The sequence below is a fragment of the Rhinopithecus roxellana genome, chromosome 20 (genome assembly GCF_007565055.1).
Source record: "Rhinopithecus roxellana isolate Shanxi Qingling chromosome 20, ASM756505v1, whole genome shotgun sequence".
NCBI lineage: Eukaryota > Metazoa > Chordata > Mammalia > Primates > Cercopithecidae > Rhinopithecus > Rhinopithecus roxellana.
In genome coordinates this window covers 25947981-25971444 of record NC_044568.1, presented here as the reverse complement: position 1 = coordinate 25971444, position 23464 = coordinate 25947981, and the positions used below count along the sequence as shown (strand labels likewise).

General features: G+C 47.1%; 1 non-coding gene across 1 annotated transcript; it reads left to right on the top strand.

Annotated features, from left to right (window-relative positions):
- The first annotated feature begins 3032 nt into the window (after positions 1–3032).
- LOC115895378 lies at positions 3033–3160 on the top strand. The gene has a single exon (XR_004055579.1). It is a non-coding gene; the product is annotated as a small nucleolar RNA U109 (small nucleolar RNA).
- The last annotated feature ends 20304 nt before the right edge of the window (positions 3161–23464 follow it).

The window sequence follows — 23464 nt, the reverse complement described above, 5'->3', positions numbered from 1 at the left end:
TACTAAAACTACAAATAATTTTTTTTAAAAAAAGAAAAATTAGACCGGGCACGGTGGCTCAAGCCTGTAATCCTAGCACTTTAGGAGGCTGAGGTGGGTGGATCACCTGAGGTCAGGAGTTGGAGACCAGCCTGACAACGTGGTAAAACCCCATCTCTACTAAAAACACAAAAATCAGCAGGCCACAGTGGTGCACGCATGTGATCCCAGCTACTCGGGAGGCTGAGGCAGAAGAATTACTTGAACCAGGGAGGCAGAGTTTCCAGCTAGCCAAGATAGTGCCATTGTACTCCAGCCTGGGCGACAAGAGCGAAACTCTGTCTCCAAAAAAATAAATAAAGGCCGGGCACACTGGCTCATGCCTGTAATCCCAGCACTTTGGAAGGCTGAGGCGGGCAGATCGCCTGAGGTCAGGAGTTCAAGGCCAGCCTGGTCAACATAGTGAAACCCCGTGTCTACTAAAAAATACAAAAATCAGCCAAGGATGATGGCAGGTACCTGTAATCCCAGCTAGTCAGGAAGCTGAGGCAAGAGAATCTCTTGAACCCAGGAGGCAGAGGGTGCAATGAGCCATGAGTGATTGTGCCATTGCACTCCAGCCTGGGTAACAGAGTGAGACTCCAGTTTGAAAAATAAATAAATAAATAAATAAATAAATAAATAATATCTAGGCCGGGCACGGTGGCTCACGCCTGTAATCTCAGCACTCTGGGAGGACGAGGTGGGCGGATCACCTGAGGTCAGGAATTTGAGACCAGCCTGGCCAACATGGTAAAACCCCGTCTCTACTAAAAATACAAAAATTAGCTGGGCATGGAGGCAGGTGCCTGTAATCCCAGCTACTTGGGAGGCTAAGGCAGGAGAATCGCTTGAACCCAGAGGCACAGGTTGCAATGAGCCAAGATTGCACCATTACATTCCAGTCTGGGCGACAAGAGTGAAACTCCATCTCAAAATAATAATAATAATAAGTAAAGAATAATTGCCTTTTGTGAAAAAAGTAGTACATAAATGCACAAGATATGTAATAAGTAGTCTTTTCCAAAAGAAAGCCTATTAATATCACCTCTGAATAGAAACCTGTTAATGGTTTCCCATTCTCTGAAATAAAAACTCTTTTTTTTTTTTTTTTTTTTTTTGAGACGGAGTCTCGCTTTGTCGCCCGGGCTGGAGTGCAGTGGCCGGATCTCAGCTCACTGCAAGCTCCGCCTCCCAGGTTTATGCCATTCTCCTGCCTTAGCCTCCCGAGTAGCTGGGACTACAGGCACCCGCCACCTCACCCGGCTAGTTTTTTGTATTTTTTAGTAGAGACGGGGTTTCACCGGGTTAGCCAGGATGGTCTCGATCTCCTGACCTCGTGATCTGCCCGTCTCGGCCTCCCAAAGTGCTGGGATTACAGGCTTTAGCCACCGCGCCCAGACTGAAATAAAAACTCTTAAAGTCTTCAGGGGCTGTCTTGTCTGGGCCCTGATGACTCTCCCGCCCACACTGCCCTGTGCTCTAGCGGTAGGTCCTCTGTCTATCCCTTGAATGTGCCATAATCTTTTCTGCTACAGGTCTTTTGCTCCTGCTCTTTCCTCTGCCTGGAGCACTCTTCTTTTCCACTTAATTTACACTTATCCTTCAATCTTAGCTGAGTGCTGTTTCCTTAGGGAAGGCTTTCCTGACTTCTCTAACTAGGTCAGAAAACATTTTTTTTTTTTGAGACAGAATCTTTCTCTGTCACCCAGGCTGGAATACAGTGGCACCATCTAGGCTCACTGCAACCTCCATTCTCCCAACCCTCCAGCCCCCCAGGATCAATCAATCCTTCCATCTCACCCTCCCAAGTAGCTGAGACCACAGGTGCACACTGCCATGCCCCATTAATTTTTGTACTTTTTGTAGAGATGGGGTTCTGCCATGTTTCCCTGGGAGGCTGGTCTCAAACTCCTGGGCTCAAGTGATCCTCCTGCCTTGGCCTCCCAAAGTGCTGGGATTACAGATGTTCGAACCATTGTGCCCAACCAGAGCCCAATATTTGATGCTCTTGTAGGACTGAATATACTAACCCTTGTCATTGTTTAAATTGTCCATTTATGTGTAGACAACTTGGCTAATTATCCACATTTAATTTTAATTTTTGGTTAAATTCTATCTCCTCACTAGCCTGTGAAACATACAAGGACAGAGAGTAAGTGTTTAGCTCACGGTTAGATCCCCAGGATTCAAAATAGCAAACAATAGGTGCTCAATAAATACTTATTAAATGAATGAACAGAGAACAGACACCAAAACCACATTTCCAGGTGATGAAATTATGAGTAATTTTGTTCTCTCTCTCTCTGCGGCGTATCTATATCTTCTTTTCCTATTCGTTTTCTACCAGAAAAAGTGTGCTGTGAGTTAAAAACTAGTCTTTTGTGGACTAGTGTGGAACTGTCTGTTCCTGATTCCTGTGGAAGAAGGAATACATTCATAACATGCTCCATTAAAAAATGAGTTCTAGGCCAGGCAGAGTGCGTCACGCCTGGAATCCCAGCACTTTGGGAGGCCAAAGCAGGAGGATGGCTTGAGGCCAGGAGTTCAACACCAGCTTGGGCAACATAATGAGCCCCCTGTCTCTATGAAAAAATAAAAATAAATTAATAAATAAAAATTAGCCAGTCATGGCAGCACACACCTATAGTCCCAGGTACTCAGGAGGTTGAGGATTGCTTGAGCCCGGGAGGTTGAGGCTGCAGTGAGCTGTGATTGTGCCACTGCACTCCAGCCTGGGCGACCTAGCAAGACCCTGTCTCAAAAAAAAAAAAAAAAAAAAAAAAGGCCAGGTGCAGTGGCTCATGCCTGTAATCCCAGCACTTTGGGACGCCGAGGCAGTTGGATCACCTGATGTCAGGAGTTTCAGACCAGCCTGACCAACATGGCGAAAGCCTGACTCTACTAAAAATAAAAAGTAGCCAATTGTGGTGGCAGGCGCCTGTAATCCCAGATACTCGGGAGGCTGAGGCAGGAGAATCGCTTGAACTGGGGAGCCAGAGGTTGCAGTGAGCCGAGATGGCGCCATTGCACTCCAGCCTGGACGACAGAGCTAGACTTCATCTCAAAAAAAAAAAAAGGATCCTCAGGGCTGCCAACTTTATAGTAGAAGTCGAGGTGGTAGTGGATTTCTCCTACACAAAAGACCAAGTAAACAAAAAGGAAAAGAAATTTAAAGAACCAAAACACCAATCTTATCTGAGTTCTAGTTTTCCAGGGTGTGATCCAGAACCTATGGATCAAAACCAGAATCCAGCAGCAATTCAGCGTGAGGCACTAACAGTTCTCCTGCTTCCCAATGCCCCGTACCCCACCTCTGCTCCCGCCCACGAATCTTCGTTTTGCAGGTCCCTGTAGCAGCCTTGGCTTTCACACCCTCATACACAATAGTTAAGGACACTAAAGCCCATTCGCCTACCCTCTTTGATAAAACAGTGACAGCAAGACAAAACATCACCAGCAAAAGTCTTTAAAAATTTAAAGACCCTGATAAAGTCCTCCATTCTGCATCTGCCAGGGAAGGAAATGGCCTCTGGCAAGCGCCTCTGTTGCTGTCCCCACCCCCACCCTCACCCCCCCCGCCCCACCCTCACCCCCCCCGCCCCACCCTCACCCCCCCCGCCCCACCCTCACCCCCCCGCCCCACCCCCACCCCCACCCCCAACCCCCAACACCTTTTCTACAAACATCCACTTCTCAACTTGTCCTTAGCTGCCTGCTGGAGGGCACCAGATCCACTTGCCTGAGGAGTTGGAGGAAGGGGAAGCCCCCACGACCCCACTGTATAGTCACGGGGGTGAAACTAATGAGCTGATGTTCTTCAAGCATTTGGAGGATCAAAGCCTGAGATCTGAGGACTTGGCGAGAACACAGCGCTTGCAGGCATGGGTGGGCACAAGCCAAAGAGGTCCCTCCCCTCCCCGAGGCGCCCCTATCCCACCTCCCCGTGATCACACAGGGCCAGGTGCTGTGCATACTCGGGTTGAGCCCACCTGCCAACAGACAGGTGTGAGGGCTGCCCCAAGAAAGTCAGGTCCCTAAACTGATAGAGCAGAAAAGGAAGAATTCTGAAACATTTTAATTAAATCAATACAGGAATTTGGGAAGGGGAGGGGAAGTAAAGGACAAGGAAGAAGAAAACAAGAAAACAACAATCACTCATTATCTCTCCAGATCAAATTAACCTGTGCTAGGAGTTTAGTTTATTTGCTCCTAGTCTTTTTTTTTCCTTTTCCTTTTTTTTTTTTTTTTTGAGACAAGAGTCTTGCTCTCAAGTCTTGCTCTCAGCCTGAGTCCAGTCACCCAGGCTGGAGTGCAGTGGCACAATCTTGGCTCACTGCAACCTCTGCCTTACAGGTTCAAGCGATTCTCCTGCCTCAGCCTCCCGATTAGCTGGGATTACAGGCGTGTGCCACCACGCCCAGCTAATTTTTTGTATTTTTTATTTTTTTGTATTTTTTGTATTTTGTATTTTGTATTTTTTTATTTTATTTTATTTTATTTTATTTTATTTTATTTTTTTTTTTGAGATGGAGTCTCGCTGTGTCGCCCAGGCTGGAGGGCAGTGGTGTGATCTTGGCTCACTGCAAGCTCCGCCTCCTGGGTTCACGCCATTCTCCTGTCTCAGCCTCCCCAGCAGCTGGGACTACAGGCACCCGCCACCACGCCCGGCTAATTTTTTGTATTTTTAGTAGAGACGGGGGTCTTACTATGTTAACCAGGATGGTCTCGATCTGACCTCGTGATCCACCCGCCTCGGCCTCCCAAAGTGCTGGGATTACAGGCGTGAGCCACTGCGCTCAGCCTAATTTTTTGTGTTTTTAATAGAGACGAGTTTTCACTGTGTTAGCCAGGATGGTCTCGATCTCCTAACTTTGTGATCCGCCCGCCTGAGCTGGATTACAGGTGTGAGCCACCGTGCCCGGCTGCTCCTATTAATTTTTATTTTTTGAAACAGAGTCTTGTTATGTCACCCAGGCAGGAGCACAGTGGTGCAATCATGACTCACTGTAGCCTCGACCTCCTGGACTCAAGCCATCCTTCCACCCCAGCCTCTGGAGTAGCTGTAACTACAGGAGCACACCACCACACTCAGCTAATTTTTTATTTTTTGTAGAAATGGGATTCCACCATGTTGGCCAGGCTGGTCTTGAGCTCCTGGGCTCAAGCCATCTGCCCACTTCGGCCTCCCAAAGTTCTGGGATTACTGGCATGAGCCACCGCACCCACCCCAAGCTACTACTTTTTCCTGCAGATATTGACATGATAGTATTTTTCTCCTTTAACCAGGTACTGTGGTGGATTACATGAATAGGGTTTCTGCAGTTGAAATGCCCTTGCCGGCCGGGCGCGGTGGTTCAAGCCTGTAATCACAGCACTTTGGGAGGCCAAGACGGGTGGATCACGAGGTCAGGAGTTCGAGACCATCCTGGCTAACACGGTGAAACCCTGTCTCTACTAAAAAATACAAAAAAAGCTAGCCGGGCGAGGTGGCTGGCGCCTGTAGTCCCAGCTACTTGGGAGGCTGAGGCAGGAGAATGGCGTAAGCTTGCAGTGAGCTGAGATCCCGCCACTGCACTCCAGCCCAGGCGACTCCGTCTCAAAAAAAAAAAAAAAAAAAAAAAAAAAAAAAAAAAAAAAAAAAGAAATGCTCTTGCCTTCCTGGGATAATTAATTGCAATTATTTTCTACTGTGAGTTCCTTTTCTAGCCCCCTGTCTCAGTTCATGTCTTGGAGAGGCCATGTTATTTCCGGTCTTGGCTCCTTGTCAAAAGCTCTAGTTTCTTAGCCAGAATGTTCTAGAAGCCTCCAGAAACTTGGTTTGCTCATTAGTGATGTGGTAGGAGTGGTCTCACTCATTGCTGAGGTGGGGACAATGAAGCGGGAACAAAAGGAAATGAGGGAGGTCTTGCTCTCAGGAGCCTGCATAGTTCTCAGGAATGAATTAGTTCCCTCCATAATGGGTTGCTATAAAGCCAGGATGCCCATCAGGTTCTCCCCTCCCCACAGGTGTCCATTTCCCCTTTGACCTTCACCACATTGTAACAGCACAAAACCTCCTGCCAGAGCCAGGGCCATGTCCTTGAATTTCTCAGCTGACAGAACTCTGAGGTTAATAAATCTTTCTTTGTTAAGTTACCCAGCCTCAGGGATTCTTTTATAGCAACATAAAGTGAACTAAAACAGTCAGCACTGAAAACAAATGAAGTACTGGCTAGGCACGGTGACTCATGCCCATAATCCCAGCACTTTGGGAGGCCAAGGTGAGTGGATCACCTGAGGTCGGGAGTTCGAGACCAGCCTGGCCAACATGATGAAATCCCATCTCTACTAAAAATATAAAAAATTAGCCGGGTGTGGTGGTGGGTGCCTATAATCCCAGCTACTGGGGAGGCTGAGGCAGGAGAATTGCTTGAACCCGGGAGGCGGAGGTTGCAGTGAACTGAGATCGCGCCACTGCACTCCAGCCTGGGTGACAAAACAAAACTCCATCTCAAAAAAGAAAAAGAAAAGAAATGAAGCACTGATACAATCTACCTGTGGATGAACCTTGAAAATATTATTTAAAGTGAAAGAAGCCAGTCACAAAAAATACAACTAATTGCTATATTAGTCAACTAATACATCTAATAGTTTGCCTATTCTGGACATTTCATATAAATTAATACAATTAATTGTATTGTTATTATTATTATTTGAGACTTAGTTTCGCTCTCGTTCCCCAGGCTGGAGTGCAATGGCGCTGTCAGTTCACTGCAACCTCCACCTCCCAGGTTCAAGTGATTCTCCTGCCTCAGCCTCCCGAGTAGTTGGGATTACAGGCACACACCACCATGCCTGGCTAACTTTTTGTATTTTTAGTAGAGACGGAGTTTCACCATGTTGGCCAGGCTGGTCTTGAACTCCTGACCTCAAGTGATCCGCCCACCTCGGCCTCCCAAAGTGCTGGGGTTACAGGCATGAGCCACCACACCCAACCAGTTTTATTAATTGAAATTTGTGTTAATTTATATGAAATGTCCAGAATAGGCAAATCTATAGAGACACCTATAGATTGGTGTTTGGCTGGTGCTGGGGAGTTTGGGAAGAAATGAGACATGATTACAATGGAAATGAGGCTTCTTTTTAGGGTGATGAAAATACCCTAAAATTGATTACAGCAATGGCTGTGTAAGTCTGTGCATATACAAAAACCACTGAATTGTACAGTTTAAATGGGGGAATTGTGTGGCAGATGAATTACATCTCAAATAATGCTGTTCTTTTTTTTTTTTTAAGCTTTAAAAAGCGTGTACCACAATTTCCCTAAGGGAGCTATTACTGGAGACACCCCATGTGAACATGTGTCACAGCTGGCACTGAGACCAGTCAGACCACAAATGACCAGCCAATCGCATTTGGCAATGCTTGGTCATGCACCGGTCACACGGAGCTGCCAGTTCTTAATAACACTGATCATGGGGGTTTACAGGCCATTTCCTAGATGCCATGCTTGGGCTGACAAAGCGATGTAGCGATGGGTCATAGCAAAGACTCTGCAATGAGACAAATTCGACTTGGAAGCTGGGCCCTGTCTTGTGAGCACTGGGAAGTTAGCCTCTCAGTCACAGTTTTCTCATGCTTAGAATAGAGCTAATGCCTACCCTGTAGGGTGATTAATGCCTACCCTACAGGAGATTAAATAAAATCTGCTATTTGCAGAACAATGAACACAGTGCCTAGAAATGGGGAAAGGATCAGTACATGGTAACTGGCATCATTAATAGTAAGGCATATAAAAAACTGAGCACAGCATCTGGCCCTTAGGGAGTGGTCAAAACACAAAATAAAGTTACACTTTTCACAAGAAAAATATCTATGAGACAGGATAAACTTTCCAGACAAAGGCAGATAATTTGAATTCTGTTGCTAAAAACAAAAGTAGGTAACTTTGGATGTTGCTACTTGCTCACAACCTGTCTTTCACCTGATTCTACAGCCTTAAGCACCAGGTTCTCTCCTGAAGCCTCTTGACCAATCCCGTCACATCACTAATGAGCAAACTATGTTTCCAGAAGCTTTTAGAACATCCCAACTAAGAAACTGGAGTTTTTGACAAGGAGCCAAGACAGGAAATGACATTGTTCTTCCAAGGCATGGACTGAGACAGGGAGCTAGAAAAGAAACTCATGATAGAAAATAAATGCAATTGGCCGGGCACGGTATCTCACGTCTATAATCCCAGCATCTTGGGAGGCTGAGGTGAGCGGATCATGAGGTCAGCAGTTTGAGACCAGCCGGGCCAACATGGTGAAATCCCATCTCTAATAAAAATACAAAATTTAGCCAGGCGTGGTAGAGGGCACCTGTAATCCCAGCTACTCAGGAGGCTGAGGCAGGAGAATTGCTTAAACAGATCACGAGGTCAGGAGATTGAGACCATCCTGGCTAACACAGTGAAACCCCGTCTCTACCAAAAAATACAAAAAACTAGCCGGGCGAGGTGGCGGGCACCTGTAGTTCCAGCTACTCGGGAGGCTGAGGCAGGAGAATGGCATAAACCCAGGAGGCGGAGCTTGCAGTGAGCTGAGATCTGGCCACTGCACCCCAGCCTGGGCGACAGAGCCAGACTTCGTCAAAAAAGGAAGGAAGGAAGGAAGGAAGGAAGGCTGAAGCAGGAGAATTGCTTGCACCTGGGAGGCAGAGGTTGCAGTGACCCCAGATTGCACCATTGCACTCCAGCCTAAGTGGCAGAGGGAGATTCCTTAAAAAAGCAAGTCTTTAAAAAAATAAATAAATAAAATAAAAGGTGCATTTGTATGTATATGCTCTGTATCAGTTAAGTATTACTGTGTAACAAAGTACTCCAAAATTTAGTTCTTAAAACAACCAACATTCTCTTTACTTATAATTCTGTGGGTCAGCAATTTAGGCTGTGATCAGCTGGATGGTTCTTCTGCTAGTTTCACCTTGAATCCCTCAAGCAGCTGCAGTCATCTTGTGGCTGGACGAGGATTGGATGGCTTAGGATAGCCTCATTCATGTCTGGTGTTGTGTGTTGGTTCTTAGCTAGGCCTCTCTAACTACTTGGGCTTTTGTGTGCGTGTGTGTGTGTGTGTGTGTGTGTGTGTGTGTGATGGGGTTTCTTATTTTTGAGACAGAGTCTCGCTGTGTTACCCATGTTGGAGTGCAGTGGCTCAATTAGGGCTCACTGTAACCTCCATCTCCCAGGCTCAAGCCACCCTTTGGTCTCAGCCTCCTGAGTAGCTGGGACTACACGTGCATGCCACCATGCCTGGCTTTTTTTTTTTTTGTAGAGACAGGGGCTTGCTATGTTGCCCAAGACGGTCTTGAACTCCTGGGCTCAAGCGATCCTCCTGACTTAGCCTCCCAAAGTGCTGGGATTATAGGTGTGAGCCCCTCTGCCCAGCCTTGGGCTTCTTTTTTATTTATTTTTTTGAGATGGAGTCTCACGCTGTTGCCCAGGCTGGAGTGCAGTGGTGCAATCTCAGCTCACTGCAGGTTCCGCCTCCCGGGTTCAAGTGATTCTTCTGCTTCAGCCTCTCGAGTAGCAGTAGCTGGGACTACAGGCATGTACCACCACGCCCGGCTAATTTTTGTATTTTTAGTAGAGACAGGGGTTCCACCAAATTGGCCAGGCTGGTCTTGAACTCCTGACCTTGTGATTCACCCGCCTCAGCCTCCCAAAGTGCTGGGATTACAGGCGTGAGCCACCGCGCCCGGCTGCCTTGGGTTTCTTTATACAGCAGTGGTAGAACTTCCAAAGGCCAAGGGAAGAAGCTGCAGGGTCTTTTAAGGTCTAGGTGTGTCATGGTTAATTTTATGTGTCAATTTCACTGGGCTAAGGAATGACCAGATAGCTGGTAAAACACTCTGGGTGTGTCTGTGAGGGTGTTTCTGGGGGAGATTAGCATTTGAATCAGTAGACTGAGGACAGAATTTGACTCTCTGCAACGTGGATGGGCATCATCCCATCTATCTGGGGCCCAAATAGAACAAAAAAGTCAAGGAAGGTAAGAGCTTCTCTCCGTCTTTCTCTTCTTGAGCGGGGACACCTATCTTCCCCTGCTCCTGAGCTCAAGAGATCCTCCTGCCTCAGCTTCCCAAAGTGCTGGGATTAGAGGCGTGAGCCTCTGAACTTGGCCTAAATGTCTTAAAACTTCGCAAATATTCAAAAATGTATACAATCACGTGAACAGATTGCCAGGGCTCCCTTCTGGGTCTTAATGAGAGGCTTGTGCTAGTGGGCCCCTGAAGCTTAAGCTTTGTTAGTTTCTGGGAAAATATCTGGGGTAGTCAGGCTAATGGCCCCCCACATATGTCTACATTCGAATCCCTGGAACCTGTGAATATGTTGCTTTGCATGGCAAAAGGGATTTTGCAGGTGTGATTAAGTTAAGGATTTTGGCCCGTCTTGGTGGCTCATGCCTGTAATCCCAGCATTTCGGGAGGCCAAGGCGGGTGGTTAGGAGTTCGAGACCAGCCTGACCAACAAGGCGAAACCCCGTCTCTACTAAAAATACAAAAATGAGCTGGGTGTGGTGGTTCGTGCCTGTAGTCCCAGCTACTCCAGAGGCTGAGGCAGGAGAATCACTTGAACCCGGGGGGCAGAGGTTACAGTGAGCCGAGATCGCACCACTGCACTCCAGCCTGGATGACAGCAAGACTCTGCCTCAAAAAAAAAGAAAGTTAAGTCTCCTGAGATGGAGAGATTATCTAGGGTTATCAGGGTTTGTTCAATGTAATCACAATGGTTCTTTCAGCTTGCCTAGTAGCTGGGACCACAGGCACATACTACCATGCCTGGCTAGTTTTTGTGTTTTTTGTAGAGACAGGGTTTCACCATGTTGCCCAGGAGCATCTCAAAGTCCTGGGCTCAAGCGATCCTCCCACCTCAGCCTCCCAAAGTACTGGGATTATAGGCATGAGACACCACCCCCAGCCCACAGGGTTCTTATGTGTGAAAGAGGGAACATCAGCGTGTGAGCCACTGTGCCCAACCAGAGTGATCATTTTAAAGGTGAAGTCAAATCACATCACTCCTCCATTCAAAACACTCCAAGACTTCATGTTTCACTCTGAGTACAGGTTTTTTTGTTTGTTTGTTTTTTGAAATGGAGTCTCGCTCTGTTGCCCAGGCTGGAGTACAATGGCGTCATCTCAGCTCACTGCAACCTCCGCCTCCCGGGTTCAAGCGATTCTCCTGCCTCAGCCTCCTGGGTAGCTGGGACTGCAGGTGCGTGCCACCATGCTGGACTAATTTTTTGTATTTTTAGTAGAGACGGGGTTTCACTGTGTTAGCCAGGATGGTCTCGATCTCCTGACCTCGTGATCTGCCCGGCTCGGCCTCCCAAAGTGCTGGGATTACAGGGGTGAGCCACGGCGCCCTGCCGGTAAAAGTTTTTTTTTTTGAGGCGGAGTCTCGCTCTGTCGCCCGGACTGGAGTGCAGTGGCTGGATCTCAGCTCACTGCAAGCTCCGCCTCCCGGGTTTACGCCATTCTCCTGCCTCAGCCTCCCGAGTAGCTGGGACTACAGGCGCCCGCCACCTCGCCCGGCTAGTTTTTGTATTTTTAGTAGAGACGGGGGTTTCACCGTGTTAGTCAGGATGGTCTCGATCTCCTGACCTCGTGATCCGCCCGTCTCGGCCTCCCAAAGTGCTGGGATTACAGGCTTGAGCCACCGCGCCCGGCCTTTTTTTTGTTTTTTAAGGAGTTTTGCTCTTGTTGCCCAGGCCAGAGTGCAATGGTGCAATCTTGGTTCACTGCAACCTCCCCTTCCCTGGTTCAATTGTTTCTCCTACCTCAGCTTCTCAAGTAGCTGGGATTAGAGGCATGTGCCACCACATCCGGCTAATTTTGTATTTTTAGTAGAGATGGGGTTCACCATTTTGGCCAGGCTAGTCTTGAACTCTTTTTTTTTTTTTTTTTTTTTTTTTTTTTTTTTTTTTGAGACGGAGTCTTGCTCTGTCGCCCAGGCTGGAGTGCAGTGGCCGGATCTCAGCTCACTGCAAGCTCCACCTCCCAGGTTCACGCCATTCTCCTGCCTCAGCCTCCCGAGTAGCTGGGACTACAGGCGCCCGCCACTGCGCCCGGCTAGTTTTTTTGTATTTTTTAGTAGAGACGGGGTTTCACCGTGTTAGCCAGGACTGGTCTCGATCTCCTGACCTCGTGATCCGCCCGTCTCGGCCTCCCAAAGTGCTGGGATTACAGGCTTGAGCCACCGCGCCCGGCCCATGTCTTGAACTCTTGACCTCAGGTGATCCCCCCTCAACCTCAGCCTCCGAAAGTGCTGGGATTACAGGCGTGAGCCACCATGCCCGGCAGATCTAGCTATGTTAATAGAGATTCTTTACAGATGTAGATTTTCCCCTATAAAGAATAGCTTTGTAGGGTCATTTTAAAATATGGCAAAAAAAACACATGTTTTGGTATAAAATACTTTGATTTTCTTCCTTGTCTCCTAATGTTACAACAGAGTCAGGCTGGAAAGTTAGTCATGATATATAGGATTAAAGAAAATTCATCTGATGAGAATTTATTATTTGTAGGGCATGACTCCCCAGACCCCTTACATAGGAATTTGGACAAGATTTTTAAAAAAATCACAGTTTAGGCCTCAGGACAAATCCAGATCAGTTTGTGGACATGTTGTTTGAGATGCCTCTCAAACATCCATGTGGGGGTGTTGAGTAGGCAATCGGATATATAAATTTGGAATAAAGGAGAGAGATCTTGACTAGAGATATAAATTCAGGAATAATCTTATAGTAATTAAATCCATGAGGCTGGGCACAGTGGCTCACACCTGTAATCCTAGCACTTTTGGGGGCCGAGGCGGGCGGATCACTTGTGGTCAGGAGTTTGAGACCATCTTGGCCAAAATGGTGAAACCTCATCTCTACTAAAAAAAAAAAAAAAAAAAAAAAAAAAAAATTAGCTGTGTGTGGTGACCGGTGCCTGTAATCCCAGCTACTCAGGAGACTGAGGCAGGAGAATCACTTGAACCCAGAAGGTAGAGGTTGCAGTGAGCTGATATGGAGCCACTACACTCCAGCCTGGGAAACAGAGTGAGATTCTGTCTAAAAAAAAGAAAAAGAAAAGAAACTCCTCAAGCCCAGGCACCCATGCTCTGGTAGCAGTTTGATATCAAAACTGGCCACCCTTACCCCTCACTGTATCTTCATCCTTTATGATAAGACTTTGCAGCGCCGGGCGCGGTGGCTCAAGCCTGTAATCCCAGCACTTTGGGAGGCCGAGACGGGCGGATCACAAGGTCAGGAGATCGAGACCATCCTGGCGAACACAGTGAAACCCCGTCTCTACTAAAAATACAAAAAACTAGCCGGGCGACGAGGCGGGCGCCTGTAGTCCCAGCTACTTGGAAGGCTGAGGCAGGAGAATGGCGGGAACCCGGGAGGCGGAGCTTGCAGTGAGCTGAGATCCGGCCACTGCACTCCAGCCTGGGCGACAGAGCAAGACTCCGCCTCAAAAAAAAAAAAAAAAAAAAAAGACTTTGCAGCCTCTCCTCTCTAAATGGTGGCATCTATTTCTCCAACCCTAGAATCTGGGCTGGCCTTGCTTTGGCAAACATAATGCAGCAGAAATGATGGTGTCCACACCTGGGCCTTGCACATGTCTGCTCTTCTCTCGGGAGATTGCCTCTGCTGTGAAAACAAGCCCAGGTTAGATTGCCGGAGCATCGTGGATCAGTCACCCCTGTTGCTCAGATAATAGGCAGCCAAAAGCCACCACTGCACTCCAGCTTGGGCAACAGGAGTGAAACCCTATCTAAAAAAAAAAAAAAATCCATGAAATTGCATGAGATAACCGAGGGAGGGAGTGTAAATAAAGCAAATGTTTAAGGACTGAGCCCTGAGGCATATCAAACTTTAAGAGGCTGGGCAGATAAGAAACCAACAGAGGTGGCCGGGCGCGGTGGCTCACGCCTGTAATCCCAGCACTTTGGGAGGCCGAGACGGGCGGATCACGAGGTCAGGAGATCGAGACCATCCTGGCTAACACGGTGAAACCCCATCTCTACTAAAAATACAAAAAAAAACTAGCCGGGCGAGGTGGCGGGCGCCTGTAGTCCCAGCTACTCGGGAGGCTGAGGCAGGAGAATGGCGTAAACCCAGGAGGCGGAGCTTGTAGTGAGCTGAGATCTGGCCACTGCACTCCAGTCCGGGGCGACAGAGCGAGACTCCGCCTCAAAAAAAAAAAAAAAAAAAAAAAAGAAAGAAAGAAACCAACAGAGGAGACTGAGTCAGGTAGTAGAAATGGACGAGAGAGTGCCATACTGAATTAAGGAAAGAAAGAGTTTTTTGTAAGGGCTGGGCGCAGTGGCTCAGGCCTGTAATCCCAGCACTTTGGGAGGCCAAGGCAGGTGGATCACTTGAGGTAAGGAGTTCAAGACCAGCCTGGCCAACGTGGTGAAACCTCATCTCTACTAAAAATACAAAAATAAGCTGGGCATGGTGGCCCATACCTGTAATCCCAGCTACTCCAGGAGGCTGAGGCAGGAGATTCGCTTGAACCCAGGAGCCAGAGGTTACAGTGAGCTGAGATCACTCCATTGCACTCCAGCTTGGGCAACAGAGCGAGAATCCATCTCAAAAAAAAAAGAGAGAAAGTTTTCTAAGGAGCAGGGAGTGATCAACTAAGTCAAACTCTGCAGCTGATAAGTTAAGCAAGAGTAGGACTGATCAATGGCCATTGGATCTCCTAAAGTGGAAATCATTGGTGAGCTTTGAGACATTTTGGTGGACTGCTGGGGTGAAAGCTGAATTGTAGTTGTGGTGAGAAGAAACAGGAGGAGGAGAGGAATTGGAGGTATGAGCTCAGACAAGCTTTTCTGGAGATTTTCTGGAAAGGGAGGGAGCAGAGTAATTAGGTAAGAGCAGGAGGAAGATGTGAAGTCAAGCTAGGAACTTTTTCCCAACATTTTATTGTGAAAGTTTTCCAACATGCCAAAAAGTTGAAAGAATTTTACAGTGAACATATACAGACCCACTCTCTAGATTCTGCAACCAACATTTTACTATACTTGCTTTATCACATGTATACCCATCTATCCCTCCCTCAGACAGCTGGAGTGCAGTGGTGTGATCATGGTTCACTGCAGCTTTGACCTCCTGGGCTAAAATGGTTCTCCCACCTCAGCCTCCCAAGAAGGTGAGACCACACTTTTAACAAATGTTTTGGCTGGGCACGGTGGCTCACACCTGTAATCCCAGGACTTTGAGAGACTGAGGAGGCCAGATCACCTGAGGTCCGGAGTTTGAGATCAGCCTGGCCAACATGGTGAAACCCTGTCTCTACTAAAAATACAAAATTAGCCGGGTGTGGTGCCGCATGCCTGTAATCCCAGCTATTCGGGAGGCTGAGGCAGAGAATCTCTTGAACCCGGGAGGCGGAGGTTGCAGTGAGCTGAGATTGCATCATTGCACTCCAGGCTGGGTGACAAGAGTGAGACTCCGTCTCAAAAAAAAAAAAAAAAAATTTTGTAGAGATGGGGTCTCACTATGTTGCCGGGGCTGGTCTTGAACTCCTGGACTCAAGTGATCCTCCTGCCTTGGCCTCCCAAAGTGCTGGGATTACAGGCATAAACTACTTCGCCCAGCAGGTATTAGTTTTGTTTCTTTCTTTTTTTTTTTTTTTTTTTTGAGATGGAGTCTCACTCTGTTGCCAGGCTGGAGTGCAGTGGCACGATCTCGGCTCACTGCAACCTCCACCTCCCAAGTTCAAGCGATTCTCCTGCCTCAGCCACCTGAGTAGCTGGGATTACAGATACCTGCCACCACACCCAGCTAATTTTTGTTATTTTTAGTAGAGATGGGATTTCACTATCTTGGCCAGGCTGGTCTTGAACTCCTGAGCTTGTGATCTGCCTGCTTCCGCCTCCCAAAGTGCTGGGATTACAGGTGTGAGCCACCCTGCCCGGCCTTTTCTTTTAATTTATTTTCTTTTTTAACATTGATAAATTACAGGCTGATTAAAGTTTGATGGGAAAAATGCAATGGGTGGAGGAGACTGAGGATACAGGAGAAAGTGGGAGGGATTATTGAGGCAATGGGCCGTGTGAAAAAAAGGGCTAAGATCTACTGCTAAGTGATCTTAGCCACCACACCTGGCCTGGACTGATCTTTTTAAAAAGGGACGCAGGGGATCTGGTTCAGCGGCTCGCACCTGTATTCCCAGCACTTTGGAAGTCTGAGGCAGGAGGATCATTTGAGCCTGGGAGGTCGAAGTTGCAGTGAACCATGATTGTGCTGCTGCACCCTAGCCTCGGTGACAGAGTGAGACCTTGTCAAATGACAAACCACAACAACAAACAAACAAACAAACAAAAATATCACATGCAGAGCTGTGGAAAGAGACTGGGCGCCGTGACTCACGCCTATAATCCCAGTACTTTGGGAGACCGAGGCGGATAGATCACCTGAGGCCAGGGGTTCGAGACCAGCCCGAGTAACATGGTGAAACCCCCATCTCTACCAAAAATACAAAAATTGTCTGGGCATGGTGACGCAAGCCTGTAATCCCAGCTACCTGGGAGGCTGAGGCAGGCGAATCGCTTGAACCTGGGAGGCGGAGGTTGCAGTGAGCTGAGCTTGCACCACTGCACTCCAGCCTAGGCGACAGAGCAATATTCCACTTCAAAAAAAAAAAAAAAAAAAAAAGAGCTGTGGAAGGAAGAAAGGTGGCGCACACATGTTCACAGATGCAGGGAGGCGGGTGTGGGAGCTTGTGGAAGTTCTCTTGTAATGAAATAATTGGCTGAGGGTGAGCACACAGGACATGGGTTGTGCATGAGAAGAGAGAGAAGGCATGAAATAATCTCTAGGACAGTGGGAGAGTGAATGGCCTGAGAAAAGTGGTAAGATTGCCAAGCAACGCCAGGGGTCCACTTGAAGTTAATGGTCAGGCATTTGAAACAAGTCCCTGTGGTTGTGAGTTTTCCCCAGCCTGTTCAGCTGCACGGGTACAGCTGCAGAGTAGAAGAGTTGGAATTAATGGTGTTTTCCTGGGTGAGTACAGAAAAGGGACAAGGAAGTTGAGGATGTATATAAAGGAATGACTATAATGATGGACCATGGAATGTCAGACGTGAAGACGGAAGTGAGGCAATGTCAAGTGTAAGAGATGATGGAAAGGTGGTAGAATAAATGGATTGCGGGTCCAAAAGGAGTCAAAGAATTACTGGAGTTGGAATACTTGAAAAGTGGGCTGAAGGGAGAGGTAGTGATTATCGAGCAGGATGCTTGAAATCAGGATTATGGGGTTACAGCTATTGGAACGATAGTTATAAATTCTCACTAGCATAATGTTCTCAAGGGTCCTCCTCTTCGTTGGTATTGAAGTGATTACAATTCTTAGTGTTGGAGAGAAGGTGAAATCATCAAGGAACGGGGAGGAGTGACTCAGGTTCTGTAGCTGTCCGCCTTAAGGAGGGAGGAGGGTGGTCCAGTCTGATGACCTGGGACCTAGAGCTAGCTCACATGAAGAGGGATTTACTCCAGGGCATCCAGCGATAGAAGAGGAATGATAAGGCTGGCTATCAGGAACCGGATCTAGAAAGTCAAGAACCAAGGTTGTGCTCTCTGGGCCACCAGGCTTTCTCATTTCTGCCTCTCCCTGCCCTTCCCTTTCTCTCGCAGCCATCTTCCTCCTCCTCATCTGACCTGACATGGCCTCCACAGCCCCTCCACAGCCCCAGCACAATACAACCTTGCCTTTCAACTTTCTTCTAACTGCTTTAATCTCTGTCCCACATTTCCAGGACAAAGAGCCTGACTGCTTCAGCCCAGCTGAAGAATCGGTGTCCCTCTGGGTCTACTGTCCACTCTTAGGTCAGTCAGCCATGGCCCAGGGTGTGGGGGCGTGTGGCACAACATGGCAGCCCAGGCAGTAGGCTGAGACCTCTCAGAACCAGATGTGGCTGGAGAGACCAGAAGCAGCCTCACTGGCGTCTACCCCAGGAGGCACAAACACCAGCTAAGTACAGAGAAGGCAGGAAGATGTCCCCAGGTGATGCTGAGGTAGAGCTGGGCTCTCCAGCCTCCCTGGCCATCCTGCCCTGGGGAACAGTTTCTGACTCTCAGCACCTCCCTGTCTGATAAACCCTCAGGGTTGCTCAGAGTCATCTGGACAGACAAGATTCTGCCTTCCGGCCTGAGAAAGCCTGACTGGTACACTATCCATCCCTATGATAGGTATTTGGGCTTTTTGTTGGTTTGTTTTTAATTTTAAGACAGAGTCTTGTTCTGTCACCCAGGCTGTAGTGCAGTGGCGCCGTCTCAGCTCACTGCAACCTCGACCTCCCGGGTTCAAGCGATTCTCTTGCCTCAGCCTCCCAAGTAGCTGGGACTACAGGTGCCTGCCACCACACCCAGCTAATTTTTTGTATTTTTAGTAGAGACAGGGTTTCACCATGTTAGCCAGGATGGCCTCGAACTCCTGACCTCAGGTGATCCACTCGCCTCAGCCTCCCAAAGTGCTGGGATTACAGACGTGAGCCACCATGCCCGGCCGGGGGTATTTGTTTTTTTTAACATTGATAAATTAAGGATGACTGAAGGCTGACGGGAAAATCCAATGGGTGGAGAAGATTAACGATGCAGGAGAAAGGGGCAGGGATTATTGAAGCAAGAGCTGAATAGAAAAGAGAGGCCAGGATTGGGGGCTGTCTCACTGACCAGTGCCAGGGGATTTGCTGGGACCTCTTCCTGTCATGTCACAGAGGCTTTAGGAGACAGAAATTTTGTCATAAGAGATCAGCTTGAGTCACGACCCTGCTTAAGTCCCTTAGTTGATTCTCATGGGGGAGACAATAAGAGAGAGAGGAAAAGGAAAGGAAAGGATTCTCTGAGATTCTCTAAATTGTAGGGAAATGCGGGTTATTTTATTTTTTATTATTTATTTATTTATTTATTTATTTTTGAGACAGAGTCTCGCTCTGTCGCCCAGGCTGGAGTGCAATGGCACGATCTCGGCTCACTGCAAGCTCCACCTCCTGGGTTTACACCATTCTCCTGCCTCAGCCTCCCAAGTAGCTAGGATTACAGGTGCGTGCCACCATACCCAGGTAATTTTTTGTGTTTTTAGTAAAGATGGTGTTTCACCATGTTGGCCAGGCTGATCCCGAACTCCTGACTTCAGGTGATCCACCTGCCTTGGTCTCCCAAAGTGCTGGGATTACAGGTATGAACCACCATGCCCAGCCCTTCTTTCCATTTTTTGACACAGTGTTCTGGACCTTACTTCTTTCACTTTATATAACTTAGAGCTTGTTCTTTATGAGCATATAGCAAGCTCTTTGATTATTTTTCTTCCTTTTTTTTTTTTAAACTGCTGCATAGTATTCCACTGAAATGGGTGTCCCTAATTTATTTAGCTGATCTTCTACTGATGAACATTTGGCTTGTTTCTCATATTTTACTACTATAAGCAATGGTGCAGTGAACATCTTTGTGCATAAATTATTTCACATATGTAAAAACATATCTGTTAGCTACAGTCCTAGAAGTACTAGCTAAGAGGCATATTTTATTTGCATTTTCTTTTCATTTGTTTGTTTGTTTTATGAGACAGAGTCTCACTCTGTCACCCAGGCTGGAGTGCAGTAGCGCGTCCACAGCTCACTGTAGCCTTGCCCTCCTGGGCTCAAGCAATTCTCCTGTCTCAACCACCTGAGCAGCTGGGACTCCAGGTATGCATCACCATGCCCAGCTAATTTTTTTGATATTTTGTAGGATAGGGTCTCACTATGTTACTCAGGTTGGTCTTGAATTCCTGGGCTTAAGGGATCCTCCCTCCTCAGCCTCTCAAAGTACTGGGATTACAATGTGAGCCACCATGCCTGGCCTCACATTTGCATTTGCAACTTTTATAGATTTATTTAAATTATGCTCTATATCAACCAGGGTTTTGTGCAAGAACCGGAAACTACTTTAGGTAGTTCAAGCCAAAGGAGATTTAATAGAGGAAATCAGGTGTTCACAAAATTGCTGAAATGACTGTAGGAGGGGCTTTAGCCTGGGCTTCCAAGAGGTCCCCAGGTCAATACACAGCTAACTTGCTGGGGAAGCCACTCCTCTGAGATCACTACTGGAACTGCAGCCAGAAGTTAGGATCAAAATGTCACTACTGACACCTAGGACACCAGATAATGAACTCTGAATATGCTGCAGAAAAATCTCAGGTCTCCACAACCTTACTTGACAGCAGAGACAGCCAAAAGTACAGGGAAAATGGCCTTTGTCTTTCCATCACCTACCCCATGTCTCATTAATTCTTCTAACTAGTAGGTCCTAATTTCTATCCAAAACTCTAGCTGCAAGGGAGTCAGGGATGTGTAAGTTTAGCTTTCCAATGTCTCCACCTAGAAGAGGGTGGAATGAGTCAGATTGAGAGAGCCAGTCCACAGTACTCTCCACACCTTCCATAAAAGGGGTGTAGAATTACACTCCCACCAACATAGGATCCTGTCAACTCTTTGATTTGCTAATCCAAAACATGGAAAACAGTACCTTATTGTTTTAATTAACATTTCTCTTATTATGAGAGGTTATCTTATCTCACAAATCATCAAAATATATATCCCTGTGAATAGAATCCAATGTGAGTGCTGCCCCTGGAATTGTGCAGCATGGTGACCCTGTAATATGAATAAATGCCATTTAAATTTCTTCTTTATGTATGAATTCTGTATGTCTTTTGCCCACAGACCCACAGATGGCCTTTTTTTTCCCCACCATGATATATTTAACATACATGGAGTCTGTATAACGGCACAGTTTTCTAAACCTAGAGTTTAGCTAGTGATCCAACAATTTTTTTCTCTTTGGGTCATTTCTCCCCAGGGTATAGTCCCAGTGAGGGGTAAGAAGGGACAGCCTGTACTTGAAATGTCACAAGCATGTCAAATTCTGGAGTTCTAGAACTTTGAAATTAAACTACACTCAAAGTGTCTCTCCAATGCCAGTTTACACAAAATTCTAGTTTGCCTCCTGCCTGAAGATTTAATTATGAATCATGCTGGATGGAGGAGTGAGGACACTGTGTGCCTAGTGAGCTGGGCGGCCATTCCTGCCTGCTGGGCTTATGTTTCTGTGGTTTATAATGTCTTCTCCAGTGAATAATAACCTCGGGTTCATGCCAGGCCTTTTGGTCTTTGTTGATGACCTATAGGGACTAGAAGCCTGAGATCTTAAATTCAAGAACAGGCCTTTTAAGCCTGGTCAATCAATCAGGCTGCATAGTCAGAGCCACAGATAGTACAAGCTGCCAAGCTGCTGATGTAGAAAAAAACCCAAGTACTCAAAGGAACACATCATTCGCCAGAAAGTATGGGGTTGATTTTTTTTTTTTCTCTTGAAATTGTTCAGTTGCTATCAGGCTTCAGGTGCTCAGTGGCAAGGCCAGTCAACAAGGAGAGCACTTATGGACGTTCCTATAAACCCCAATCTGATGCACCAAATTTTGCCATTAGGTATTCACTCCTTTGGCTTAAACATTCCCCCATCAACCCAGCAATCCCTCCTGACCTGCTGATTCTTTTCCACTTGGTCAGGCTCGAAGTGTTCTTGTCATTTTTGATCCTCTCCTCTCCTCCTCCTCCTCCTCCTGTCCCAATCCAATTAATCATGATGCCCACTGAATTATTCCTTCAGGGTGCCTGGGGAAGGCACCTGGAGTTGTAAAGTACCGGCTATGATCCTCAGCAAGTGCTTCCAATCCTCTCTGAGCCTCGGTTTCTTCACTGTAAAGGAGAGCTAACAGTACCCTGCCTCATGAGGTTTTTGTGAGGATTAAAAATAATACATGGAGGCCGGGTGCAATGGCTCATGCCTGTAATCCCAGCACTTTGGGAGGCCGAGGCGGGCAGATCACAAGGTCAGGATTTCAAGACCAGCCTGACCGACATGGTGAAACCCTGTCTCTACTAAAAATACAAAAATTAGCTGGGCATGGTGGTGCGCGCCTGTAATCCCAGCTACTCAGGAAGCTGAGGCAGGATAATCACTTGAATTCGGGAGGCAGAAGTTGCAGTGAGCCGAGATCGTGACACTGCACTCCAGCTTGGGCAATAGAGTGAGACTCTGTCTCAAAAATAAATTAAAAAACAAAAAAACAAAACAAAACAAAACAAAAACATGGTTTTATAAAAACAAACATGCACATATATACCCCAACACGTTCCCACAAGCCTCTTCAGCTGATTAGTGTCAAGCCTTGTGACTTACAAGACCACATAGATTATATTTTAAAACACACAAAATACTAATCATACATGGTTTTATAAAAGTGAGGTCACAGCCCATGTATAAAAAATAGATATTTGAGAAAAGAAAAAGAAAACCTAACAGCCACAATAAACTAAATATATGGCCCCAAGTTGGTACTTTCCTTTCTAGTCCTTTCTTTCATGATCTAACCTAGGTTCTTGCTTCATTTCTGCCACAGCTTCTTTTTTTTTTTTTTTTTTTTTTTGAGACAGGGTCCCACTTCCATCTCCCAGGCTAGAGTGCAGTGATTCGATCTCGGTTCACTGCCACCTTGACCTCCTGGGCTCAAGGGATTCTCCCATCTCAGTAGGTATAGCTGGCACCACAGGCATGCGCCACCGTGCCCAGCTAATTTTTTGGGATTTTTTTTTGAGACAGAGTTTCGCTCTTGTTGCCTAGGCTGGAGAGCAATGGCATGATCTCGGCTCACTGCAACCTCTGCCTCCCAAGTTCAAGCGAATTTCCTGCCTCAGCCTCCCAAGTAGCTGGGATTACAGGCATTAGCCACTTCTCCCAGCCCCCTTTTTTTTTTTTCCTTTTTTTTTTTTTGAGATGGAGTCTCACTCTATTGCTCTGGAGTGCAGTGGTGCAATTTTGGCTCACTGCAACCTCTACCTCCCAGGTTCAAGCGATTCTCCTGCCTCAGCCTCCTGAGTAGCTGGGATTACAGGCGGGCACCACCACACCCAGCTAATTTTTGTATTTTTGTAAAGATGGGTTTTTACCATGTTGGCCAGGCTGGTCTCAAACTCCTGACCTCAAGTGATCTGCCTGCCTTGGCCTCCCAAAGTGCTGGGATTATAGGCATGAGCCGCAGCGCCTGGCCAGAATGTGGCTATTTCTGACCACGTTGGCCCAAGCCACTGTCATCTCTCGTCTGGATTGTTGCAACAGTTTCTGCTCCACTTCTCTCTGCACCTGCAGAGGGAAGGATAGAGCCTATCCTTCTCACAGATGCCAGAACAATCTCTTAAAAATTGAAAATCAGATCCTGTCACTCCCCAGCATAAAATCATTCAACTGCTTTCTTTTTTTTTTTTTTTTTTTTTTTTGAGACGGAGTCTTGCTCTGTCGCCCGGGCTGGAGTGCAGTGGCCGGATCTCAGCTCACTGCAAGCTCCGCCTCCCGGGTTTACGCCATTCTCCTGCCTCAGCCTCCCG